Genomic DNA, 27,522 nt, shown 5'->3' on the forward strand with positions numbered 1-27,522 from the left:
GCTTGATCTGTTGTTGGCTGACTTGCACTTGTGCTGGCCAACTGGATAATATCCAGTCGTGGGCTTGTCCAGGGGCTGTCAGCCTGCTTTGTACTGTCCGACCAGCAGCCCCTAGTCCATATATATGTGGGCCTCGCCCCCCCACTTGTTCTTGTACCGGATTTAGGTGTATATAGCAGAGTTTTACACAGCCTTCTCCTCTCTTGCATTTCTGTACTTTCTGCTCTCAGTACTTTGTCTCATTTCTGTTGCTCATTTTGACATGGTATCAGAGCCCCAGGTGGCTTGAAGATTCAGAGACAGTGAGAGCATTCTGGACTGCTGTGTTTGGTGCTCATTGGAGTATTTTTGGGCTGTACGGGATGTGGAGAAGAAGGTAGAAGGCGGTATCATTGTTGGATAGTCACCTTGCATTTATTTGCAGCCTCTTCTTCACATTTTTTTTCCCACCCACCCTCGCTTCACAAGACCAAGTAAACCCCCGAGACGGAAGATTTGCTCAAGATGGTAGAGAAACATGTGAAGATCCCCACCCTCCCGACGTTCCCGGTGGACCGACAATTGAACGGGAACAACCATGGCATCTGGAAGGTAATGATGGAGTCTATATTGGAGTCATATGATTTGGCTGATTTCATCATAGTTGGAGTTCCAAGGCCAAAGTTGGAGGAGGAGGAACCTTCACTATCCACTAGGAAAGAGCAGGAGGCTCAGGCATAGTTGTGGGATCGTGTCAATGCCCGTGTGGATTCTTTCATCTTCCTTAATTGCACACCCCAAGTGATCAACCACATCAAACACATGACGCTGGCTCGAGGGATTTGGCAGCAATTGGCTTCTTTGTACAATAGGGTATCGCCCATGAAGAGAATTTTCTTGGAAGTGCAGATGCGAGTGATGAATCCTACAAAGTCTTCAAAGAGGCGAGAGCACATCAACAAACTCCAGGCTCTTCAGCAGGAGGTTCTTCAGGCTGGGAAGGAGATATCATCAAAGGCACCTTGCTGTTGTCAGAATACACAGCGGAGATGATGACCAGATCTGGGAACACAAGAGCAAAACGCAGTGCAGAAAATCACAGCACAAGAGTGTGAGAGATAGAGGCGTGTAACTCTGCTCTATATACACAAGAAGATCCCGGGGTTGATACAAAATGGAATGGGGAGCTGGGGGCCTATTTATATGGCCCCATATATCAGTCGGCCTGTGCTACAGGCAGCCGACTGGTCTTGAATCTCCACGACCAGCAAAAGCATCCAATCGGCCAGCTAAACTGAGTCGGCCAGAACAGGAATGTGGTCGGGTACATGAAGGTTCAGTCGGCCAGCATAAAGGCCCTCCTGCCAACACACGAAAGCCACCCAAGCCATAGAAAAATGGGAAAAATGCAGGGAGTGAGGAAAAATGATAAAACACCTCATAAGGGCGGGCACACCCACAACAAAGGCCCTGGTATATAAAAATAGACAGGAGATGACTTCTAACACCCCCTTTCAGCTCCTGGCTGTAAAACCAACCACAAGGAGCTGGGGTGCCGCCTGAGCAAATCCTGAGATAGTGACTTCGTGAAGAGGTCCACTGTACTGTCCTCCGTCGAACAGAACTCTAGCAAGATGTCGTCAGCAACGATCTGTTCACGAACAAAGTGCCTCTGGATGACCATGGGTTCCTCCAGTGGAAGCCCAATCCTGCAATGCAACCTCTGCATCCTCACCACCTCACAAGCAGCATCACAAACAGCCCGGTACTCTGCCTCTGTCCTCGACAAGGCGAAAGATGACTGCCTCTTACTGCTTCGTAAAACTGCTCCTGAGCCTGAAGTAGATCTCCTCGTGTCATGATCTCCTCCCCAAACTGAGTCACTCCAACCGTGGAGTCGGACTCCATCCAACAATCCCCCTCCTGTGTACAAGAGTCCATGATCCTTCGCATGCCGCAGAAACCACAGGAAACGCAATCCTGCCTCCCAAAGAGTCATCTGCAACCATGGGCTCAACTGCCTCATCAGGAAGCTTCCGTCCAATCTGGTGTCCATCAACCAGATCAATGAACCATTCTGCTTCTGAGTCAAAGAGGCATCACACTGCTCACAAGGATCAACACCTGTTACAGTGCAAAACCAAGTCCTGGAAACCTGCGGAAGACCACGCAAGGCCTTCTGAAACTTGTCAACCACCCCCTCTGAATCCGGAACCACAAAGCATGGTGTATGCACCTCCTTCTACAAGTAAGCAACTGCCACCTGCTTGGCTTTCCGAAAGGTCCGCGTGGAAAGAACATCCTCATCTACAGGAGGTTCTTTGTCCTGAATACTACGAGACATCAGAGCATAAGTTACTTGTTCAGTTTCCTCTGACCGACGAACACAAGAACTACCAACATCAGTACTGGAGAGTTCCTGCCAACTGCTGCCATCTACTGGCAAGCTATCCACCATCTGGTCCCGGAAAGCCTGCACCTGCAACGTATCCACACACAAGTGGCCAGTACCAGAGTGCCACTCATCACAAACCTGAGGACCTGGGAGAGAGAGTGCTGAAAGCTTGTAAACTCCATTCTCCACTCCGCCTTTCCAAACCACTTGGCCTGTTGCTTTGTCCCGGAGAGCAACAAAATGCTTATCAAACTCCACCGGTACGCCAGTCTTACAAACCTGATGCACTGACAACAGATGAAAACCAAGTGACGGAACATACAACACCTGGGAGGAATGCTTCCCCCCTGCCATCGAGAACTATTTCCATCCTACCCTCACTGTGAACTGGGATAGTGGATGTATCCCCAGTAAGAATGTGACCAGAAAACCTACAGAGATTTTGTAAACAGGAGCGAGAAGGAGTCATGTGCCTGGAAGCACCATTGTCTAGAATCCACTCCCGAGTATCCGTTGCGGAGAGTCCTCCAATCTCCTCCCTGCCTGAAGAAAATGAAACATCGGTGTCCACCACCTCCAGGTGCACAAAAGCCGGAGTCTTCATGATTGCTGCTGAGGAATCTTCACCCTTCTCGGTCTTCCGCTTGGGACACTGCCTCCAATAGTGGCCTTTCTCGCCACAATCATTACAGGTCCTCTCTGCCTTTAGTTTCTCGCGGTTAGTAACGGACTTCTTCTTAGAAGACTTCTCCGACGAAGCCTTCCCTTTGCCCGTGTTACGGCCTTTCGATCGTTGGCCAATTAAGGCCTCCGAACCTCCACCCTGAGGAGGATTCGAGAGTCGTTCCTCCTGGTCCAGGACCATGGGCACAAGCTCCTTCCACGTGGTGGTGCTGAGCCTCCCACTGGTAATCAAAGATGAGTAAAATGATGAGTACGGAGAGGGCAAGTGCGACAGCAACGTTATGGCCATGTCCTCTGACGATATCTCCTTCCCAGCCTGAAGAACTTCCTGCTGAAGAGCTTGCAGCTTGTTAATATGCTCCCGCATCATCGCCGACTTTGCAGGGCTCATAACCCGCATCTGTACTTCCAAGGAAATCCTCTTCATGGGCGATACCCTGTTGTAAAGAGAGGCCAAATGCTGCCATATACCTCTAGCCAGCGTCATATGCTTTACATGATTGATTACCTGCGGTGTGTAGTTGAGAAAGATAAACGAACGGACCCTGGCATTGACACGATCCCACATTTGTGTCTGAGCCTCCCGGTCCTTTCGGATCGACGGTAACTCCCCTTCCTCTACTTCCGGCCGTGGAACACTAACAACGACGAAATCAGCGAGGTCGTAAGACTCCAGAACAGATTCCATCATAACCTTCCATATGCCGTAGTTGCTCCCGTCCAATTGACGGTCCACCGGGAACGTGGGGAGTGTCGGGATCTTCACATGCCTCTCGGCCATCTCAAACAGATTTGCCATTGCGGGGATGTACTCTGAAAAGGGTGGGTGGGTGGGAACAAAGAAGAACTAATACTTGCAAGTGGCAGTCCAGCAAATCAGCCTGCCGTCCTCTTGCTTCTCCTCTTCCCGAACAGTCTCGTACAGTCCACCAATCAGCCACACAACAGTCCCTCTCTTGCTCACACAAATCCCAAGAACTATCTAGAGCCTAGGCTCTGATACCATGTCAGAATATGCAGTGGAGATGATGACCAGATCTGGGAACACAAGAGCAAAACGCAGTTTAGAAAATCACAGCACAAGAGTGTGAGAGATAGATGAAAAGATGTAGGGGGGAAGAGAGCTTGAGCTCTTGCAAGCACACACACACTTACAAAACCCTAATAGAGAACACACAAGGTAAGAGGCTGAAAATCTTCTTCTTCTTCACTCAACACTCAACACACCATATACAAGATAAGAGTACACACAATATGAAAGGTACTCAACCAAATACATACAAGGGTTCTCTATAGTGTGAACCCAACTAAATGAGCTGGTGCTATAACTATGCCAGTCTCTAGAATGGCTGTCACACAGCTTGTTATCCCACTGGCCGCATATCACCCAAGATCTCACCAACCATGCCACTGGTGTAAGTGTGGGGCCTATCCCCCAGGCGGATCATCAATGTCCACCACCTCACTAGACGAGCTCGATATCTCAACACTCCCCCTCGAGCTCAACTCCATCTCATGTACACCAAGTGAAGCTCTGAATTTGCGGAGCTTCTCTGTACCCAATGCTTTGGTGAAGATGTCAGCTACCTGATCCTGTGTGCTGACATAAACAAGATCAAGGTCTCCTGCCAAGACCTTCTCTCTAACGAAATGGTAGTGGACCTCTATATGCTTCGTGCAAGCATGAAAAACTGGGTTCTTGGCCAATTGTATACTGCTAATGTTGTCACAGAATTTGACAACTTGTCTATCCACTCATAGACCCAAATCTGCAAGTAGCTTTCTTAACCAAGCTACCTCACATGGTGTCATAGTAGCTCCTCTGTACTCGGTCTCTGTACTGGATAGGGCAACCGTAGGCTGCTTCTTGCTGCTCCAAGTCACAGCAGCACTCCCCAAAGAAAACTTGAAGCCACTGGTAGATCTTCTATCTGAGATGCTACCAGCCCAATCAGCATCTGTGTACCCGTGTACACATATCTCTGTCCCAGTCTCATAAAATAGTCCACAATGCAAAGTAGACCTCATATACCTCAGTATGCGTCTCAATGCATCCAAATGCGGTTTCCGTGGAACCTGCATAAACTGACTCACCAACCCAACAGCATAGCTCAAATCTGGTCTGGTGATCGTCATATAGATCAAGCTTCCTACTATGCGCCTATACATAGTAGGATCCTCCAAAATCTCTCCTGAATCTGCACTCAACTTGCCATTCTGATCTAATGGCACGGAAATAGGCTCTTACAGCCTGTCATACCATACTTGGACAACATGTCCAAGCCATACTGTCTCTGCAGTAATCCAATACCATGTGGTGACCTAATCACCTCAATGCCCAAGAAATATCTGAGCTCCCCCAGATCCTTCATCTCGAACTTCTGTCTAAGCAAGATCTTTACATCAAAGATCTCTGCATCATGGTCCCCCGTAATGATCAAGTCATCTACATAGATGACAACCAGCACAATCCCTCTATCACCATGTCTCACATACAGTGAGAAATCTGCATTGGCTACATGAAAGCCAATAGTGACAAGATATTCAGAAATCTTGTCAGACCATGCTCTTGGTGCTTGTTTTAAGCCATACAAGGCTTTCTTCAACCTGTAAACATGCTCGGGGTGACTCATATCCCTATAACCAGGTGGTTGCAACATATACACCTCTTCTTGCAAATCCCCATGCAAGAATGCATTCTTTACATCCATCTGATGTAAAGACCATTGCTTTGACGCAGCCACTGCTATCACAACTCTCACTGTTGCCATCTTGGCAACTGGGCTGAAAGTTTCCTCATAATCAATGCCATATGTCTGCGCATACTCTTTGGCTACCAATCTAGCCTTGTACATGTTTATGCTTCCATCACTGTTATGTTTTACTTTGTACACCCACTTGCATCCAATGGCTTTGTTGCTTCAGGCAATTGCACTAAATCCCAAGTTTCATTTCCATATAGTGCATCCATCTCCTCATCCATAGCTTTCTCCCAACACACATTTCCAACAGCCTCATCAATGCATGTGGGCTCTACAACCTGCACAACCTTTGCCATATATGCATAGTGATGTGCCACATAACCATCATAAGTAAACCTCTGCACAGGGTTTTTCACTCTCCTAGATCTTCGCAGCTTTTCATTCATGGCTTCCATAGCCTTCTTTACACTAGGTGTTCTCATAGCTGGGATCCCAAGCTCCTCATCAAGGCTCATATCTGAGCCACTAGACTCTCCATCAACATGAGAATGCCCTGCAGAAATGTCAGGCATACGAAGGGGCTCAACCACTTTCTCTTTTCCTTTATGTGATGCACTAATCACATTTGCAGGATTGGTATTATGACGCAGCCTGCCACTCCATGGTCTATCAACAGACCCACTAGATGAGGACTCTCTTGGTCCACTCAAAGACTGTGATTGGTTGACTTGCATTCTGTGCAACCACACTTCCACTCACATCAGCCCCAATAGCTTCTTTTTTAGCAGCATACCAGCTGCTCATCTCATCAAAGACAACATCCTTGCTTACCCTCAACTCACGTGTAGCAGGGTTATAACACCTGTATCCCTTTTGCTCAAGGGAATATCCAATAAACATACATTTTTCAGCTTTTGGATCCAGCTTAGTTCTCAGCTCGTCTGGCACATGCACATATGCAATGCATCCAAAAACTTTCAGATGAGACAAATCAGGTTTTCTGCCAGTAAACCTCTCCTTTGGAGTTACATCATGTATGGCTGCAGTTGGAGTCCTGTTCATGATGTATACTGCTGTAGAAACAACCTCAGCCCAATAGCTATGCGGCATATTCTTCTCTTCCATCAATGCTCGCGCAATCTCAGCCATGTGCCTGTATTTCCGCTCAACAACTCCATTTTGCTACGGAGTGTATCTGCATGTAAACTGTCTCCGAATACCATTCTTCTTCAAAAATTCAGAGAACTCATTGGAGAAGTACTCTCCCCCTCCATCTGACCTTAGGCACTTTACATATTTCCCTGTTTGCTTTTCAACCAAAACTCTGAAATTCTGAAAGTGAGTGAACATCTCACTCGTCTCCTTCATGAAATATACCCACACTTTCCTTGTGTGGTCATCAATGAACGTCACATAATACCTGCAGCCCCCCATAGACATGGTCTTCGTAGGACCCCATACATCTGAATGCACAACATCTAGTGCATTTCTGCTCACAAATCTGTTACGTGGAAATACATGCTTTGTTTGCTTTCCAAATTGGCATTCTTCACATATTCTCAGCATACCTTCCACTTTAAATTTTGGCACCCCTGTCATAATTCCTTTAGTCTGCATAGACTTCATTCTCTGCACATTCACATGTCCAATTCTTTTATGCCAAATGTCTGTGTCTGCAACAATTCCTGAACCATTTGCAAACATCGCAGCACTCATTTCAGGCATGTCTACATTTAACGTAAACATTCTGTCCACTCTGTTGCCTTTTGCAGCCAACCTGCACTTGTCTTTAAAGTCTTCAACATACCAACCATCAAGGTTAAACCGAACCTGTAAACCTTGCTCAATCATGTTCGGAACGTGAAGTACATCTGCAAGGTACTTCACTTTGCCATCCTGCATAGACAATGGCACATCTCCAACATGGACAATTGGATGGGCAGTGTTATCCCCTGTTTCCGCAAAACCTGGTCTTTCAAGGTTTTTCATCTCCTTGAACCACTCCCATGACTTGTCATGTGGTTCGAAGCACCTGAATCCACATACCATACATCATCTTTTTGTGTTGCTTCAACATTTTCAGACATGGCATTCACGACATGCTGCATAACAAATAACCTTTCATTATTCTCATTATTTCTGCTTGAGGATGCATAGTTGTTCTGCTGCACTTTCCCATTTTGCATGTCAGCCTAACATTCTGCCTGTACATGTCTAAGCTTACCACAATAAAAGCATTCACGTGCATCATTATATTGTCTTTGTTAATTTCCACGTCCTCTTTGACTCCCCCTGCCTCTGAATTTGCCTCTTCCACCTGTGTGTTGTTGATGTTGTTGTTGTGTATTCTGGGACTGTTGCTGCTGCTGGTGCTGGCCATAATTTTGATTACCTATTCGGCCACCTCCTTGACCGCGTCCACAGCCTTCTCTACCTTGTCCTCTTCCTGAACTTGTGTAGAAAGCCTGTTGCTCTGAACTGTTTTTGTTTTGTGAAGACTGTTGGTCTTCACCCAAGCTCTTCTCTTCTATAATCAGCATAGACACCAAATCTGTAAAGTTGGGAATATTTTTCCGAGTCTGAATAGACGTCTTGAACGCCTTGTATTGTGGCCCGAGACCACGTAGACAGACTTCCACCTTATCATCATCATCTACTGACACACCAATAGATGCAAGGGATTCCACAATACCCTTTATCTTCAATGCATAGTCATTCACAGACATGCTCTTTTTCTCCACAGTATGAAGTTCGTTCTTCAACTGTATCTTGCGTGCCTTGGTATTTGTTTCATAGAGTTTTACCAAGGTGTCCCACGCCTCCTTGGGAGACTTGGCATCCTGAATGTGCCCAATCATGGTGTCCTGTATACTAATGGAGAGCCAATACATAACTTTTTTGGCTCCTTGGTTCCAGTCTTTAAACTCTTTCACATCTGCAGCAGTCGGATTTATGTCCAGTATCTCCGGTGCCTCTTCATGCTCACCTTCTATGTAGTCCCAATAGCCCTTTTCCATCAGGAAATTCGTCAACCTGAACCTCCAGGCATGGAAGTTGTTCTTATCAAGCTTCTTTGCCACAATCTGGGTTATGCCATCATTTGACATCTTGCCAGACACACAAATTTACCAGAAACAGCACTCTGGTTTGTCCTGCACAAACTGCTGTATTTTCTGTAGCGGTACTGTAGTACTCTCAAATGTCACAACCAGTGACTTCAAAATGCATACATACACCTAATGGCAACTGTTGACCTCTTTGCAGCATACACTGTGTCTGCACAGCCAATCTGTCTTCCTGCAGTTCTTAAAACAGATATCTGCAGAGAATCGATGACTTACCCGCAGCGCTCGAAATCGCCTGCTTTCTGAAGAACGGAGGTCCAGACGCGCCCGAAACGCGTTTTCGGCCAAGAACATATTGTCCGATAGGACAATATAGTTGTCCTATAGCACAGTATAGTTGCCCTATAGCTTTACTCCCGCGAAGAAAGCTCCTCAATCAGAGATCGTTTGTGCCGGTGCCTCCTGTAGAGCTCTTTACAAGGGTGTAGTCACCAACACAAATAAGAAAGAGTAGTTGAAGCTCTTACCCTCGTACCGCTTCCCGTGGTTCTCTTGCTTGCAGCTCAGCCCTTAGCACGAACTAGGCTCTGATACCATGAAAAGATGCAGGGGGGAAGAGAGCTTGAGCTCTTGCAAGCACACACACACAAGGTGAGAGGCTGAAAATCTTCTTCTTCTTCACTCAACACTCAACACACCATATACAAGATAAGAGTACACACAATATAAAAGGTACTCAACCAAATACATACAAGGGTTCTCTATAGTGTGAACCTAACTAAATGAGCTGGCGCTATAACTATGCCAGTCTCTAGAATGGCTGTCACACAGCCTGTCATCCCACTAGCCGCATATCACCCAAGATCTCACTAACCATGCCAGTGGTGTAAGTGTGGGGCCTATCCCCCAGGCGGATCATCAGTGTCCACCGCCTCACTAGACGAGCTCGATATCTCAACAATAGAGGCGTGTAACTCTGCTCTATATACACAATGTTGGGTTTTATGCTGTGTATGCACCCAGAGGAGTGCTAGTGATCATCAGTAAATTACTGGGGCACTTTTTACTTCAGTTAGTGGAGGTTTTTTCCCCAGTTTAGCTTAGTTTCACTTATAAGCAGTTTATAGGTGTTTTGGTCCACCCGACACATTTTATGGCCGGACATGTGAACACATCTCTTTAGGTCACTTATCATGTGGCTATTGTACTTCACATTTTTTATCAATTGAATACACTGAAGTCGTGTTCTCTCTCTGTTGCTCTCCACGCCTGTTTGCAACATCTCTAAACCCTAATCCTAACTCTCCATTGGCCTTCATTTGGTATCAGAGCTGTGTTGGCCTGCCATTGCCCAGCTTGTACAGAGCCGCCTTCTGTTACTGTCCGTACTGCACTATCTGTATATCTGCCCGTACACTGTGCGTCGTCTACAGTACCCGTATACTGTTCGCCGCCGTACTGTAGCTTCAGTTCCTGTCAGCGCCGCCTTCCACTGGTATTGTACTGTACCAGCCCGTACAGCACCTGTCAGCGCCGATTGCACTAGTCAGCTGTCAACGTCGACTGCATCTGTCAGAGCCCCTCGTACTGTACCTGCCTTCCTGCAAGCGCAGCCGTACTGCAACTTCAGTACCTGTCAGCGCCGCCTTCCTTCCGTACCACTCAGCGCCGCCTTGTCAGTACCAGCACAGTATCAGCTTGCAGTTGCCTTCAGTTCTGTACAGTACAAGTCGATTGTACCTGCACAGTACAGTCAACTGTACTTGTTCTTTTGGTGGACTGTACCTGCATATGTACCACAACCTGCTCAGTCAACTTGTGGTAAGCAATATAAATTTTGTTTTTTGGGCAATTCTATTTTCCTTGTGAAAATCTACAGGGCACTACAGGCAGACTTTCTAGCAAAGAAGTCTACAGGCTTTTTGCACAGTTTTGGGTGCAGTAAATTTGGGCATTTTTGGGGCATTTTGGCTTTGTGTACACGCCATTTTTGCTGCTCTACTCAGTCATTGGTGCATTGAGCTGCACATTCAGAGGATTGAGAGTGCAGGCATATTTGGGTGAACTGTATTCAGTGGAGTACAGTTGTTTTCAGGGTTCTTGCTATTGGGTTTTTTGATACACAGGTACAACATTGTGCATAGGCATAATGGCAAATCAACAGCAGAGTGATGTATTCACATATTTGTCTAAGGAAGACAAATTGGATGGCACGAACTACTCCTTGTGGAGTTTTATGCTGAAAAATGTGCTTGTGGCAAAAGGTCTTTGGGATTTTGTTAGTGGTGATGAACCACGTCCAGGTCCATTGGCTCCAGAGACTCCTCCCCAAGGGGGTGCTCGTGGACGAGGACAACAGGTACAGGCTCCAGGGCAGCCATTGCCTGTTCAAAGAACAAATGCTCAAAAGACATGGGATGCCAGGGATGCACAAGCTTTGTCACTCATTGCATTGTCAGTACAGAGGTCTATTATACCTCATATTCGTTCAGCTGGCTCTTCACAGAATGCATGGGTGACTTTGGAGCAGATGTATGCTGCTCGTAATGAGGCTCGGATCTCATTCTTGAAAAGAGAGCTGGAAAATCAGAAAATGAATGAAGGAGATGATATGTCTAGCCACTTAAACAAGGTGGAGGATTTGAGAGAGCAACTCATCAATGTGGATGAGATTATTCCTGAGACACAGCTTGTGTCCACCATCTTGCACTCTTTGCCAAGATCTTACTTGGCTTTTCATACCTCTTTGAACCTCAGCATGAGGAATGCTGTTGAACCCCTTAAGTATTAGGAACTTGTTACTCTCTTGCTACAAGAAGAGCAAATGAGGAAGAATATGAATATGAACACAAGTGCTGAACAAGCATTTACTACAGGTCTAAAGGGGAAAGGAAAAACTCAGCCAAAGAGTTCAAATGAGAGTTCAGGTGATGGTGGTTCTTCTCAGGATACCAAGAAAGGTGATGGACAGCCCAAGAAAAAAGGGAAATGTCATTACTGTAAGAAGCCAGGTCACTACATCACTGAATGTAGAAAGAGGATTGCCAAAGAGAAGGCAAAGGAAGCTGGGATGTCTGTTAATGATACTTCTAAAGCTCCTCCAGAGACTGCTTCTTTTGTTGAGGACAGGGATTACTGTTTTTATACATGCAGCTATGATGCCTCTTGGTCTTCACAGGCACTCAGTATGACATAGCATGTATGTACTTGGTATTTTGATAGTGGTACCTCAAAGCATATCACATCTCGCAGGGATTTGTTTAGTCATGTTGGCCCTGCCCCTGTTGGCAAAACTGTTCAGTGTGCCAACAATGCTTCATATCCAGTTCGTGGCATTGGGGAGATTCAGCTCACAGCCATTGATGGCTCCATTCTCCGCCTTACAGATGCCTTATATGTACCAGGGATAAAGAAGAATTTGTTGTCCATTTCTTCTTTAGCACATTGCGGTATGCAAGTCCACTTTGATGATGATAAATGCATGGTCAGAGACAAAGCTAATGCCTTGACCTTGATGCTTATTGGTACATTATGTCATGGACTTTATCAGTTGGATGCATTTCAGCGAGTGGATCAGTCTGCTTATAATGCATTCACTCTTACTCCAGCTATGGTTGATGCGGAGTTATGGCATGCTCGCATGGGGCATGTAAATTTTGGTAGTCTTGTGCTTATGCAGCGACATAACATGTTTACAGATCTACCTCTCATGGAGAAGCCTCCAGATCACATTTGTGAAGGATGTATTTTAGAAAAAATGCATAGGTTTTCCTTCGCACGTGATCAGGCTCTAAGAGCAACTGCAAAGTTGCAGCTTATACACAGTGATCTTTGTGGTCCCATTCAGACGAAGTCATTAGGTGGTTGCTTCTATTTTGCAACATTTATTGATGACTTCTCTCGTATATGCTGGGTCTATCCTTTGACACAGAAATCACAGGTATATGATGCATTTTTGGCCTTTGTAGCACTTGCTGAGACAGAGTCAGGATGCAAGGTCAAGACTCTCCGTTCTGACCGAGGGGGGGAATATATGTCACACATGCTGAATTCCTTTCTTGGGAGTAGAGGTATAAAACATCAGTATACTACTCCTTATACTCCACAGCAGAATGGGGTTGCAGAAAGGAAGAATCGGTCACTCATGGAGATGGCCAGATGTATGCTAAAGGCAAAAAGGCTACCACATATCTTTTGGATGGAAGCTGTCATGTGTGCTTGTCATATTTGGAATCGATGTCCCACAAAGGCATTGGTTTCTATTACTCCTTTTGAGGCTTGGCATGGCCATAAGCCTTCTGTATCACATTTTCGTATCTTTGGGTGTCTTGCATATGCACACATACCCAAAGAGTTGAGGAGGAAGTTGGATGATAAAGCCACTAAATGCATTTTTGTTGGGTATAGCCATGAGAGCAAGGGCTACCGGTTATATGACCCACTATCCAGGAAGATATTCACTAGTCGGGATGTGATTTTTGATGAAAAATCAGAAATATCCATGGCTGGTTATGATGCAAATCAGGCTGAAAATGATGTGTTTGAAGGTCTACTACCTATGGAGTTTCATTCCACAGTTGGTGAACCAACTCATGAGGGTACAAGACAGCAGCACATGATGAAGGTGGTGCAGAAATTCAGCAGCAAATTGAGCCAGAAGCTGAACCAAATATGGGGCAGCAGGCACCACAGGATAGACACATACCTAGATGGTATTTGAGGACATTACAGGACAGCCATTTAGAGGGTCCTCTTGCTGGTCGTACTCGTAGGGAGACACGGACCAATGAGCATGCACACCATGGATTTGAATCTGGTTATGGCAGCCAGTTTACAGGATGATGATGAGCCTGCTTATTTGTGGATGCACGAGATAATGTGCATTGGAACAAAGCCATGTAGGATGAGCTTGATTCTATTAAAAGGAATCAAACATGGGTTTGGTTGATCTGCCCAAAGGCAAGAAAGCAATTGGTATTAAGTGGGTCTATAAGTTGAAAAGACATGCAGATGGATCCATTGACAGGTACAAAGCCTGTCTAGTTGCAAAGGGCTATGCACAGAAAAGGGGCATTGATTATGAGGAGACATTTGCTCCTACATCCCGTATGTCGACACTTAGGTGTGTCATTGCATTGGCTCCACATCGTGGTTGGGTTGTTCACCAGTTGGACATAAAGACTGCATTTCTACATGGGGACCTCGAGGAGGAAGTTTATGTATATCACCCCATGGGTTTTGCAGAACATGGTCATGAGGGGAAAGTATGCAGCCTGAAAAAGGCCTTGTATGGTTTGAAACAAGCTCCACGAGCTTGGTATGCAAAAATAGATGCTTTCCTACTCACTCAGGGATTTGTGAACAGTCCATCAGAAGCCACTCTGTATGTAAAGAAAGAAGAGACAGATCTGCTGGTCATCAGTCTTTATGTGGATGATCTCTTGCTCATGGGATCAAATGATGACAAAATTGCAGCTTTTAAAGAGATACTGCAACAGACATTTGACATGTCTGACTTGGGGCTTGTACACTACTATTTGGGCATACAGTTTGTGCAGGATAACAGAGGCATTGGGTTGTTGCAATCACGGTATGTTGCTAAACTTCTGGAGAAGTTTAAATTTCAGGATTGCAAGCCTATTAGTACTCCTATGGAGCCTGGGATGAAACTGTCACTACAAGATGACAGTATTTCCTTTGATGCCACTACATATGCTCAGGCTGTTGGGTGCCTTATTTACTTGTGTAATACAAGGCCAGATATTCAGTATGCAGTCTCTCAGTTGAGTAGATTCATGCACAGCCCGCGGTTGTCACATTGGCAAGCTGTGAAGCGTGTATTCCGTTATTTACAGGGTACCTTGTCTCTTGGATTGCTTTATCCTGAGGGGGGTGACATATAGTTATACGCTTACAGTGATTCAGATTGGGCTGGTGATTTTGATACCAGACATTCCACTAGTGGGCATTGTTTCTTTCTTGGCTCTTCATGCATTTCTTGGCTAAGCAAGAAACAGACCACAGTGGCCACTTCGTCTTGTGAGGCAGAGTACAGAGCAGCCTACACTACTACTGTTGAGTGTGTTTGGCTGCGTCGTCTCATGATAGATATGGATATTTCAGTGGAGGAGTCTACACCTATCTATACTGATAGTCAGAGTGCCATTGCTGTGGCCAGGAATCCTGTGTTTCATGCTCGCACGAAACACATTGAAATTTACTATCATTTTGTTTGGGAGAGACTCCAGGCAAGAGATATCAGTCTGATCTACTGTCCTACAGATCAGAATGTGGCAGACATCTTCACCAAGGCATTACCACGTCCGAAATTCGAAGCATTCCGCACTGCTTTGAATTTGTTTCCTTTTGGTGGATGATGTACAGTGATCACATATCACTCCAGGGGGGTTTGTTGGGTTTTATGTTGTGTATGCACCCAGAGGAGTGCTAGTGATCATCAGTAGATTACTGGGGCACTTTTTACTTCAGTTAGTGGAGGTTTTTCCCCCCAGTTTAGCTTAGTTTCACTTATAAGCAGTTTATAGGTGTTTTGGTCCGCCCGGCACATTTTATGGCCGGACATGTGAACACATCTCTTTAGGTCACTTATCATGTGGCTATTGTACTTCACATTTTTTATCAATTGAATACACTGAAGTCGTGTTCTCTCTCTGTTGCTCTCCACGCCTGTTTCCAGCATCTCTAAACCCTAACCCTAACTCTCCATTGGCCTTCACACAAGAAGATCTCGGGGTTGATACAAAATGGAATGGGGGGACTGGGGGCCTATTTATATGGCTCCATATACTAGTCGGCCTGTGCTACCGGCAGCCGACTGATCGTGAATCTCCACGACCAGCAAAAGCATCCAGTCGGCCAGCTAAACTGAGTCGGCCAGAACAAGAATGTGGTCGGGTACATGAAGGTTCAGTCGGCCAGCATAAAGGCCCTCCTGCCAACACACGGAAGCCACCCAAGCCATAGAAAAATGAAAAAAAATAGGGGAAAAATGCGGGGGCGAGGAAAAATGATAAAACACCTTATAAGGGTGGGCCCACCCACAACAAAGGCCCTGGTGTATAAAAATAGACAGGAGAGGACTTCTAACAGCTGTCTCATCTATCCCCTGAGTACTTAGCTTTCTGTTCTTCTTTGATCACCAGTGAGAGGCTCAGCACCATTACATGGGAGGAGCTTGTGCCGATGGTATTGGACCAGGAAGAGCGTTTTTTGAACCCTCCACAGGGCGGAAGTTTTGAGGCTTTGACTGGCCAATTGTCGAAAGGTCGTAACAACAACAACAACAAGAAGGGCAAAGGGAAGTCTTCACCGGCGAAGTCTTCTGAGAAGAAGCCCGACTCAGAGCGTGATGCTGTGAAGGCCGAGCAGACTTGTAACCATTGTGGCCAGAAGGGTCATTATTGGAGGAAATGTCCTCAGCAGAGCACCGAGAAAGGTGCCGACTCCTCAGCTCTGCAGCTGCAAAGATTCAAGCTTTTGTGCACTTGGAGATTATGGACATTAGAGCTTCATCTTCTTGGAGCAGGGAGGTGGTTGGTCTTACCGTTGGGGATACTCAGGAGTGGATTCTAGACAATGGTGCTTCCAAGCACATGACTTTGTCTCGAGAGTTGTTACAGGATCTTCGAAGGCAAACATGTCACATCTTTATTGGTGACAAATCCACGATCACAATTTACAGTGAGGGCAGGTTGGTGATTGTTCCCGATGGCAAAGGGGAGAAGCATTCCTCCCGGGTTCTTTATGTTTCATCTCTTGGCTTTCATCTTTTGTCAGTGCATGGATTTTCTTGATTACCAGTTTATATAGTGGGCCATTGAGACCTTATCAAATTGTTCTCACAAATACTCTAGATTGAATATTCGATGCTATGGGACTTGATTTGGTTCTTAAATTATAGCTATGCTAAACTTTGAAAACTTGTGCACCATATATGATGTTGCATAGTTGGTCTAGTTGCAAACACCCTTGGTTTGGATGCAAAGTCATCCATATGCTTGAGATTTCGTAGCTATTTCTCAAGGAGAGGAAAATAGTCCACTTGTGTGTCACAAGTGAGCTTCATGCTCACTTGATGGTATGGGACGTCAAGTGCTCATAAATGTCATTGTGGTCTTGGTGGTATGGGACACTAAGGCTCGTACACAGAGGCTGACCCTTTGGTTAGTTGTATACTTGTTCCATAGTGATCAAGTGTGTGTATGCTTGTTCTATTGTGATCCAATGTTTAGACAGATTGAGCTTTGAGATTTATTTGATAGCCTTTTGTTGGGAAGAAATCCAACGACAGAGTTCAGAGAAGCTCTGGGTAGCATAGCCATGATCTTGTACTAGTGCTGATAGAACCATTTGTGAGCAGGGAGACTAGTATTGTTGGATGATTCTTATGTGGGGGACATCCCACAAAATTTAGGGAGTGTAATCTCATATATATCCAACACTGTTGTTCATTTTTTAGCACATTTTTGGCTACTATCATTTAAATTATGGAAGTATGGAATGACTTTCATAAATTAACAAGTAAATTCTTAGTTTGCTTGGGCTATTTAGTGTTGCAAGTTCATGTCCTTGGAGAACCTACCAGTTACAACGCATTGGGAAATGAGTGGATCATTATTACCAGTATGTGATGGGGGTACTACACCTGGTTAAAGTGAGAAGTGATTCACTCCAAACAAGCATGGTTATTTATTGTCATTGAATCCAACATAGTTTTATAAACCATGACTATGTTTTTTAGAAAGAATTCTAAGCCAGAGAGCTTAATAGAGTATTCTAACATGTTTGGTGAGTTTAGGACTGAACATGGTGGTTTAGAAGTAAGCTCAAGGTTTGAAGCTAATTCGAAGAGATTAGAGGAAAACTACACTAGATTTGGCATTTCGTTTGGAGTGATTATACAAATCCTGATCTTGATGCTAGTACATAATTCCTAGCAATTATTATGATCATTTTTTAATAGTTTGGTATGGTATGTATTGTTGTATGCGCGTGCACTTTTCAGCAATCATCGCCTTTCTTGTTAGAAAGGTGTGCTAATTCGGAGTGATTAGTTGAGGTTTTTAAGAGAAGAAGAGTGAGTGCTAATCTAGAGCAATCAGACGAATCTCTTGGGTTATGTACTGAGATGGAATGCTTAGGGTTGGACCCTTCGAGCCTGCTTGACGTTGTGTCAAATGGGGGTGATAAATCTATCAGAAGAAAGTGGTAGATTTATCTAACCGATATAGGTGTTGACTTGCCAAAACGAGCTCAAATTTTATGGAAAGTCACAAACCTTAAATGCTTGTTATTCTAGATAATGCCCTAATCTTGTCAATTTGGTGGTAAACCAAATTGGCAAGAGTGTTTAATGTGTAGTTGAGTATGTGTGAAATTTTTTTCGCACTATGCTCAGGCATGGTATATTTCCATGAGGTGGTACCACAAAGTTTTGAGATACTTCTTTAGGGACTTTGCTATTTATATTCACACTCAAAGTTGAAGTCTAAGGCTACTATCAAAACCTAGTAGGACTCATGGTTAAATGCTAACCGGAAAGTTTAGAGATTGACATAGTTGTTTAGTAAATTTCTTTGAATCAACAACAATTGGGTGCTAGAATGGCCCATACTTTGTGTCGTAGTGCCAAAGGTTTTAAGTCAATCTAGATGTGCACTCCACAAAAAGTTGCTTGAGCGTCTTATTAAAGATGGCTCTGTGGATATTCCAACTCAGGAATGGTGTATCCACAAGTATGGAGTTACTTGTAAAGAGTACGTAGTTACTCAAACAAATTGAAAAAAATTGGTATTTAAGATAGATGAGCTAAGTGGCGAAGTCCAACTTTACCAAAAGTCATAAGAGGATTCTCTTGTACAAATTTGTGTTGGTAGTACATTTATCAAATCCCATTACTCCTTGTTTGCTCGATTACATTTTGGTAGTATATTGCCACCCTACGAGTAAGTAGTACATTGCCACTGTAATGAGTAGGAAAGAAAGTTAATGGTGCACACGAATTGTATGATTGGTGTTTTTGATATAGCAATCTCGAGGTAGAGATATTTGGTTATTTGTCTATCAATGTCAGGTGTATTGGAAGCATATTTGAACCACATATCTGTTGAGAAATATGGTGCCAAAGAGCACAAGGAAGAGGCTGGGAGTGAGTAAGGTACAAGGTCATCTAGCAAGTTGTCACATCATCAAAGCTAATTTATCCCACATGAGCTCTCAAGAAACTTAGTAGCCATCTCATATAAAAGGGGCACCTTCAAGCAATGTAAACACAATCAATTCATCTCAAGTAATATCAAGTAAGCCCATTTGGTTGCATTTCTTCTTCATCTCTTTTTAGTTATTCATTACTCTTATTCATGTTATCTTAATCATGTTTAGCATTTGCTTTAATCCACCTTAGCTTAAGCCTAGCCTTGGTCCATGTTTCTGAACAATATCATAGCATATGTTAAACAACTTGGTTAAACCTGAAAGATCTTCTTATTCATTTCTTGTAAACCATTCTTCATGGTTGAAAATGATTTATAGCTTCTTATCTATGGTTGAGAGTGATTTACAATTGGTTTGTAGACTTAAGAGGTGTCCAAGGAGGTCCCACTCGTAGAGGTGTGTATGGATGGTGCTAATAATGTTTATATGTGAGCATACATAGCCCTTATGCATGTCCGTAGAGACGTGGTTGGATGTAGACATATGCATATGTATTGCCAAGAAGCCAGAGTGGTAGACATTTTCTATTAGTGCATAGACACCATAGACAATGGCTATGTTGTCATCATCTTTGTTTTAAGATGTGTGACTAACTCTTGAAAGAACTAAGAGCTCATAGTAGTTTTAGAAGAGTGACCAAGAATTTTGAGAAGTGTACCTTTCATTAGACTGTATATAGTATAATTTACTAAACACTTCAATGTCGGAGTACATTCAATAAAGTTATTAAGGATTTTAAAACTTGTAAGGGAAATCTATCATTCAAGGCCTCGATTGTGAATGTGTTTTATTGACATACATTTCATAGTTCTAATGCTTTAGTGCTTCTGTGATAGAATACTAGTAGTTGTAAGATCCCTCCCAAGCCATGTATGTATGTGTCTCTTTTAATATAGATTTTAATAAGAAAAGAGAGTGCAATTAGAAAGAGTGAGACAATAAGGCTAGAAACATTAGAAAAGTGTTAGAATAAAAATATTAGCTCCAAAAATCCTAAAAGAAATAAGAACATAAGAATAGTTCTATTAAGAGATAAGTATCCCCAAAAATAGAATTTCGATTTTAGGTGATAAGAGATCATATTTAGAGTACTTTTACACATTTAGAGTCCATGCATACTAAAAATGTGAAAAAACAACGTGTTTCCAAAGATGACGCGTTTGTGGCTATATATACACGTTTTTGCCTATTCTGCTCGCGTTGGCTTGTAGACCAGATGTGTTCTTTTGACTGGTTATACGACTATATTCTGAGTTTTCATCAGAGAGTTATGGTTGAAACAGTTTGCTGTTTCTGTCAGGGTCTCTACACAGAGAAAACTGTGAGAAGGCAGCAAGTAGCCTTAAGGTAATCCTAGAGTTTGAGATGCATATATCCCTTTAATCTTATCTAATATCTCAGAAAAGAAGCTTAGATTGCTAGTCTTTCCAAAGATGACGCGTTTGTGGCTATATATACACGTTTTTGCCTATTCTGCTCGCGTTGGCTTGTAGACCAGATGTGTTCTTTTGACTGGTTATACGACTATATTCTGAGTTTTCATCAGAGAGTTATGGTTGAAACAGTTTGCTGTTTCTGTCAGGGTCTCTACACAGAGAAAACTGTGAGAAGGCAGCAAGTAACCTCAAGGTAATCCTAGAGTTTGAGATGCATATATCCCTTTATTCTTATCTAATATCTCAAAAAAGAAGCTTAGATTGCTATAGTCTTTCGGAGGAAGAGACCAAAACTCCATAGCTTTTCTTTTAGAGAAAGAATAGTATGCCGTAGCTCTGTAAGAGAAGGCTATTTTGCCATAGATCTTAGAAAGAGAGAAGAGTTATAGTATGAGTAAGAGGAGATAAAGCTTGGAGATGATTGGATGATTTCAATCATAAGAGGAGGTATTAGAAGACTCTATATTCTAAAGCTCTTGTTAATAACGAGCAAAGGCAATGATAAACGATAAATTTCTATGAGGTATATACATATTTTGTTTTTTAATTATATATCATTCTTAAGGGTTGAGGTATGGCCCCGGCTTCTCTATTGATTGTTACAGTGATCTATTTGATTGATCTACCATTTAAAGTTTGTATTCTTTTAAACAACAGCATATGCCTTAATAAAGAATGTCTTATCGCAATCTCAAGTTAAAATGCTAAAATCTGTGTGAGAAAAGGATTGTTTTCTTAAGAAGGTAACATGGATTCTAGTCCTATGGTTTAGTGAGTAAATAGATTGTTATCTTGATTAAATTAAGGTACAGGTACAACTCTCCCTGCCTTGATGCTGCCCCGTTCTTGTGCTTGTATAGCGGGACGGCGGAGATGTTAGTAAGGCTCGGAGTTGGCCCATGGTATCCCTCATACCATTGGGAGAATGAGGTTCGCCGATTGAGGTGAGTGATTGTGATGCTGCCTAGTTCTGAGGGCCCAGGCTAGTGTGGTAAATTAGCCCACCCTAGTGCACAAATATCCCTCTGAGGGGCGGGAGGATCGAGCGATGGAGCCTGAGAGGGCGACAGGCCGGCTTGAGTCCTCGCCAGCCGGCCGACGATGAGGTGTATGGTCCCGTAGGGTTTTGCCCAGCATGTGGAGGCTGGAAGGCCGAATTCTAGATCATCGGCGGTATAAAGGAAAAGAATAAGAGAGCCAGTTTGGCTTGTATGAAATTGATTCATGTTTAAACTTTGTTTTTATATAATTACATCTTGTCTTTGATTTGATTGTATTGTAGAATAACAAACCTTGTGAAAAGGGTCTTAATTAAGGAACATGTTTATTTATGTCAAACTGTGTGGTAGGATTAATTAGAAAACAAATTGACGCGTGAGTAGGGTGGAAAGTGGGAGGATGGAATGCTCCGACAGCACCATCCTACTGACGGGTGGACCCGATTAGTCGGGTAGCTTTCCAACAGATTAAGTGAAAGCCCTATGCTAGATAAATAAGTTCTTGGGCAACTCTATTCTAAAAGATTAGGCCAGCGGCTGTGCCTTGCATGGATGAGGAAAAAAGCGTTGCCTCTAGAAATCAAGTCTTGTAGTTGCCCAATTTATGTGATCAATTATCCTATGGGTGATTTGATTTTAGAAGACCACGCTCCCCCTGCAGGATAGAACTAGGTCTTACCTATGAATCGTATCCTTGAATCTCTGTATGGTCAAGGTGTCAATGAGTAGGAAATTTTCTCTAAGATAAGACTTAGTGGACTATCTTAAGTGTTTCCCCTATTTGTGGAAGGGGGGAACCTTACAGTAGTGGTGCGTGTCTCCTTGGTTGTAGTACCTAAGGAAAGCACGTGTCGTGTGTCCTATTCCTCTAGTCGTACTACTTAGGGAAGGTATAGGCATAGAGGACTGTATATTCTGCACACAAACGCTTGTTTATGGTTTTTACAATTGTTTTCGTGGATGAAAACTCTTCTTAAAGGGAGGGGTAAATAGGTAAATAGTTGATCAACTAATAAGATGTGAAAACATTTGAGTTTGAAAGGATCTTTATCAAGCATCTCTACAAACTATATGGCCTATTTGGCAGATATAGTGTTGGGGTAGAGATAGAAAGTTTGATAGTCATCTTTGAAGAAAAATCTTCAAAGGTTAAATATCACTCTAAGAATGAGGTCAACAATCCGTAGATTGATGGTGGTCAAATTGAAAAACCAACGAGGTTCTAGAGAATATGCTTGTGTATAGATGAATAATCTAGTGAATTGGAGTACCTCTTACCTTTGGAATTTGTTTTTTGTTGTTCATGACTAGATTTTTTCCATTTACATTGTTTTATGGACTCTAGTCGAGATCTTATGGACATAGAGCTATGCAAGGAGAAGAGTCAACAAGTTGGTAACGTAGCATGGTAGCATAGTCTACAAATATCTAGTAGCATAGTCTAGAAATGCTTAGAAACGTAGTCTAAAAACTTGAGTTCCCAGAGAGATCTCAAGAACATCTAACTTTTGTACTGCTGGCATGCAAAAACTAGGGCAGTAGTTTGCCTTAAAAATTTGGGAGATCATAACATGAGGTTTATTATGTATCGATAGACACTTGTTAAGTGAAAGGATAAACTAGAAAAGGTCTCAAGCAAGAACAACTAAATATGCTTACTAACAACTTTTCCCAATTTGTTTTTGCAGACAAAAACTCTTCAGAGGGGGGGGAGGTAATGTCATGTAGCCTGTGATGGCATGCATGAGGTTCTCAATCATAGTGGTGGAAAAGCTCAATCGGACACAGAGTCCACACACCAGAGTGCATGTGGTGAGTGTGTCTAGGGTTTAGGGGTGAGGCACCTGGGTCAGAGGACCATGGGTGGCCAGGCTAGTGTGGGCAATCACGCCACTATATAAGCCTAACAGTGTGGACGCTTATCCACATTCCTCTACGGTTGGGAGGTGACTAGAGCTCCTTGCCCTCTTGAGCTATGGTGGTGGCTATGGTGATGTGACAAGACCACATACATTATTGTGTAAAAGTTGTAATTTTTGGACAGTTCTAGTTGAACCATCTTTAGGAAATGATGGTTGTTGCATTTTTCCAAGAATACAATCCTCACAAACATGTTTGATAGGGGCTTCAAGATGTGGCAACTCAGACACCAGGTCATGCTTATGCAAATGTAGCAAACTGCCAAAGATCAAGTGACCAAAGAGTTCATGCCACAACTTAGCATCATCTATTGCCGTTGTGGAAAAAAATGTACATACAACATGGGTGATAGGAAGCAAGGAGGATGATGAAGCAATATTCCAGTCCAACAAGCGAAACATTGAGGTGCAACGGAGTGGGTCCTTTGCAACTCTGTGCATGAGCTGGAGCCCACAACACAGGAACAGATGCCCCCGGGTTTCCCTAAAGTATGCCCAGCGGGTCCCATACTAGAGAGAAAATGTTCAAGGGACAACAGGATCACGACGAGCCTGTGGAAGGAAGAGGATGAATGCTTGGAATGGCTAGATGCCCAAAAATCCCATTCTGTCATATATGTGTCTGTGGGCAGCATAGCCATACTGAACAAAGAGCAACTTCATGAGCTTGCTTATGGGTTGGAAGCCAGTGAGCTAACCATACTATGGGTGGTACGGCTGGATCTTGTGGGCGAGAAGGGGTGTGCCTTGCCAGACGGCTTCTTGGAGAGGACCCAAGGCAGGGTAAAAATAGTGGCATGGAGCCCTTAGCTTCCGGTGTTGTCCCACATTGCAGTGGGGGGGTTTTTGACCCACTGTGGATGGAACTCAACCATTTAGGCCATGTCAATGGGTGTGCCGATGCTCGTGTGGCCACAAATGGTGGACCAGTTCATTAATGCAGGGCTGGTGGGGAAGTTGGGGGTGGGGTTGGAGCTGGATGAGGGAGGGAAAGGGTTTGTGGGGAGGGCCATGGTAGAGGGCCAAGTGAGAAGGATGATGGAGGGACATGAAGGGAAACTGGTGAGGGCCAAATCTATAGAAATGAGGCAGCTCACTCTCAGAGCAACCAAGAAAGGAGGGTCCTCTCATAACAGCCTTGACAGGTTTGTGAATTGGATGAGGCAACAAACTGAGCTCATCCACAAAGCAAGCAGAGTTTAAAGTACACTCTCAAGCAAGGTTGAAGATGATGATGAACAGGTATCCAAGCTTATTCGGTGTTTGAACCCAACTTGTCTACAAACCATACAAGGCTTATTGTAGCATTTTTGCACCTAGAGTCTTCTAAGTTAAATTGTGACCTTCTACTGTGTGTGTGTGAGAGAGAGAGATTAAGGGTTGAAGGTGACAAATGTAAGCTTATCCACATATCAAGGGAGGTTTTAACTCAACTTATCCACAAACCAAGCAAGGTTTTAAGAAGCCTCTTACTGCATACGTGAACAAGTCTTAATAAAAATTTATTATTAAGATAAACAACGTAGATATCTTAATAAAATTCTAATGCACGATCTTTGCCCATACGTAACAGTCTCGATAAGTTTTTAAATTCACCCCAAGCACATATCTCTCTCTCTCTCTCTCTCTCTCTCTCTCTCTCTCTCTCTCTCTCTCTCTTGATGTTAAGGCGACTCCGTCTCCGAGGGTGTGTGTGTAAAAGAGGACATTCTCACTACCTTTCTGCCACCCATTGTGGGGTAGAAATGGCTAGTGGAATTGCCCATTGTGGGGTAGAAATGGCTAGTGGAATTGCCCTTAGGATGACATGAACCCACCTGGGTTCAAGTCTCTCCGCCAATTGGTCTCTCTAGATCAATAAAGTTGACGTTAAGCGGCTCTCTCTCTCTCTCTCTCTCTCTCTCTCTCTCTCTCTCTCTGTGTATGACTATGATGACATGGAGATCCTCCACCCTGTGGATCCAGAGGAGATAGGGGCTAGTCGGGCATCAGAGGACACTGGACCAGACAGAGGGCATTATGGGGACCACTTACTAGAGTTGGGAGCCAGGCATCGTCTCGTTATTTATAACGGGATGCTACAGTGGCCGGGATCAGGAGGGCTGACATGCTTCCCACATGGGGGTCATACACGGACCGGAGGCACGGTGGTAGACTACATTATGGGGTCTTTGGAGGCATCACAGCTTGTCACCTCATTCTCCATTCCACCTCGTCCTATTGGGGCAGATCATACATACTTGGCATTTTCACTAGCCGGATCACCAGTATCACCAGCCCCCCATATACCGACGCCACACACTACCATCTACTTCACACATGACATGGCAGACATATACACTGGCAGAGTAGAGGATGGGCTCCTACTCATGGATCCCCTGGCATCTATGGATACCATTACAGCCCAGCTCGCATCACTCCTACACACGGCTGCATTACAGAGCTTCCCACATCGTGTACACTCAGGAGAGCCTGCGAGACCTGGGACTATGCCCCAGAACAGATGGTATGATGACGAGTGCAGAGCCCTATACTCACGACTCCGCATACAGAGAGCCTTGGGAGCCATCACAGAGCAGGAGTCGAGGAGAGAGATGAGGAGACTTACTCGCCGCAAAAGGCGGGCCTTTGCAGAGATACAGGAGCTAGAGATCTTTCATTTCTTCATGAGTAGAGATAGCCCTGTCTCATGGCGGCACTTCAGAGAGCCCCGGACCCCGACACCTATTGCAGACCCACAGACATGGCACACATATGCAGAGGGTCTATACCATGCCCCACAGCAGCCACCTATACCTCAGCCACAGGAGCCTCGACCTACCACAGCTAGCTTCTTTACCCACTCGATGGTACAGGAAGCTATCCGCCGCCTACAGCATGGACGGGCCGCCGACCATATGGGCCTGCAGGGTGAGCATCTCATATATGCAGTAGATTCTTTAGCTCCTTTTCTTGCACACCTGTTTAACAGGGCACTAGCAGAGGGTTTGCCTGTGGAGTGGACGATGCACACCATTGTGCCGATTCACAAAACAGGGGATATGCTCGATTCGAGCAACTACATGACGGTTATGGTTGGCCACGTGCTAGCCAAACTCTATGGTGCAGTGCTGGAGCAGGAGCTTAGCTTATATGCTGAGCGAGCAGGTTTACGCTCATCAGGGCAGGCAGGCTTCAGGAGAGCTTTCTCTACCACTGACCATGTATTCACTTTGAGATGTATGATTGATCAGGCCAGAGTGAGGAAGAGAAAGCTCTATTGCTGCTTTGTGGATTTCCGCAAGGCATTTGACACAGTACCACGAGAGAGGCTCTTTCAGCGTCTACAGTCTCTTGGCATACCAGCAGATATGACATGGGGCATCTATGCATTATATGAGCAGGTTTTTGGGCGAGTCAAATGTCCAGGAGGTATGTTCGAGACTATTGCTAGCACCATTGGTGTGAAGCAAGGATGCCCACTTTCCCCCACGCTATTTGTGTTATACATTGATGAGGTGGCTGACTTCATTACACGGGGAGGCGGAGATGGAGTTGATTTAGCAGGTACCTCAGTACATATTATGCTCTATGCTGATGATATTGTATTGGTGTCTGAGTCCCCAGGTGGTCTACAGCAGCATCTACATGCACTCCATGATTTCTGCACACAGAGGGGTCTTACTGTGAACCTTGGGAAAACCAAGGTTATGGTCTTTCATACATCGAGACAGGGCAGGAGTCAGCTGACATTCACTCTCGCAGGATGCCAGGTGGAGGTGGTGACATCATACGTGTACCTAGGGGTTACCTTCTCTGCAGCAGCCACACGCTTTACCATGGGTTCAGCAGCCAGAGCTAGATTGACACGGGGATATGCAGCATTGGCTATGCTAGAGAGACAGTGCCACCAGGCGCATTTTCAGGAGCCCCGGACGAAGGGGTGGCTATTTGACACATTAGTCACACCGGCATTGATGTATGGAGCAGCAGTATGGGCGCCAGGCCTTGCTACTCATTGGTGGACACAGATAGAGAGACCACAGGCCCTCATGATGGCACGCATGATACACAGCAAACCGTCAGTACCTCATGACATTATCCGAGCAGAGTTTGCTGCGCCTCCTATGAT

The 27,522-nt window shown here is 44.4% G+C and overlaps 1 pseudogene; it reads left to right on the plus strand.

Annotated features, from left to right (window-relative positions):
* The first annotated feature begins 504 nt into the window (after positions 1-504).
* LOC147629259 (UDP-glycosyltransferase 85A3-like) lies at positions 505-24,776 on the plus strand (annotated as a pseudogene).
* Positions 24,777-27,522: the final 2,746 nt, after the last annotated feature.

Source organism: Cibotium barometz, chromosome 18 (genome assembly GCF_041138505.1).
Source record: "Cibotium barometz isolate CiBa-2024 chromosome 18, ASM4113850v1, whole genome shotgun sequence".
Lineage (NCBI taxonomy): Eukaryota > Viridiplantae > Streptophyta > Polypodiopsida > Cyatheales > Cibotiaceae > Cibotium > Cibotium barometz.